This window comes from Echinops telfairi, unplaced genomic scaffold (genome assembly GCF_000313985.2).
Source record: "Echinops telfairi isolate 266 unplaced genomic scaffold, ASM31398v2 ScPeMD7_5592;HRSCAF=6446, whole genome shotgun sequence".
Lineage (NCBI taxonomy): Eukaryota > Metazoa > Chordata > Mammalia > Afrosoricida > Tenrecidae > Echinops > Echinops telfairi.
This window is the reverse complement of record NW_022109491.1, coordinates 13,129,447-13,131,018: the sequence shown is the minus strand read 5'-3', so window position 1 is coordinate 13,131,018 and position 1,572 is coordinate 13,129,447.

Here is a 1,572-nt window from a genome sequence, read left to right as displayed (position 1 = left end):
CTCTGCCCAAGTTTAATCTACTTTCTGTTCCTCACTATCAAGTGACAGGCATCCTCAAAGTCCTCAAACTACGGCCCGCGAGCCACATGTAGCCCGCCAAAGACATTTATCTGGCCCGCCGGGTGTTTTTGCCCTGTTTGGTTTTTTTTACTTCAAAATAAGATATGTGCAGTGTGCATAGGAATTTGTTCATAGCTGTTTTTTAAAACTATAGTCCAGCCCTCCAATGGGTCTGAGGGACAGTGAACTGGCCCCCTGTTTAAAAAGTTTGAGGACCCCTGGAAGTCTCTTGTACAAAGAGGCTCGGTCAGCCTCTAGGCAATCCATTGATACAAATATTGGTGAGTGGTTCTCAGTTCTATAGAACTAAACTATTTTCTAGGACCTCTGGTGGTATAGTGAGTTACTCTTTGGGCTGCTAACTACAAGGTCTGGGGTTCAAAACCACCAGCTGTTCCCAGGGAGAAAGAATGCACAGTACGTTGAGTTCACCCTCCTGGTTGCCAGTCTTCTGAAACCTAAAGGCCTTGTCAAGCCATCTCTGTATGGCCAGGCCTGGCTTCAAACCATAATTTTTCTCCTCTTCATCATTGCAGTTCAACAAAATTTTTAAAATTCATTTCCATGTAGTCTGCACATTGTTGGCCATAACTAAAGCAGTTTGAACAGACTCAAACCTGTTTCTCTCATCTCAAATTTATATTTTGCAAATTGATAACCTGGGGCAATTTCATCTGAAGAAATATTGCTTCCAAAACTGTTTCTTATATTACAAATATCCTACTTTTATATTACAGGAACTCGAATTTTGATCAACCCAAAATGTTACCATTAGTTTTGAAAGTAGCAATATTAAGTTATTTCTTTCTACACCTTCATTAATAATTAAATCTTAGGTGAAATGATGCTCAATTTTCATCAGTGACTCAAAACATTTTGATATAAAAAAGGCATAATGAAAATGATATTGTTTTAATTCTTTTTTTCAATATACTAGAATTCACTGTAGCACTGTCACTTTTAAAAATCCTATTGTGATTACAAAAAAACACTCCTTACATACAGCTAAATATTAAACTGAAAATCAAGATACTTTTTGAATGGGAAATTCTCAACTTAATTCTATAAACTACACTGAAAACAAATTTAATTTTGATGTAGGCAACATTTCACTAACAGCCTTTAATAATCACATAAACTGATATGAATTCATTCACAAAATATTCTAGAAATGCAAAGTTCAGTATCATACTTAATATCTCAATACATAAATACAAAGCATAATAAAATATTTAATACTTTCATAATCACCCTAGTTCTAAGCTGAAGATTTGCCATAACATTACATAAAATAGACATTTCATTACAAATATAGATTTCATCCATATACAATTACATAGTTCATTAAGAAAACATCAACTGCAATCAGCCATATTTTTTTATTTATTATTTGCCCGTGTGTTTCCAAGACTTATATTTTTTTAACTTTTTTAAAAATCATTTTATTAGGGGCTCATACAACTCTTACCACAATCCATACATATATCAATTGTGTAAAGCACATTTGTACAT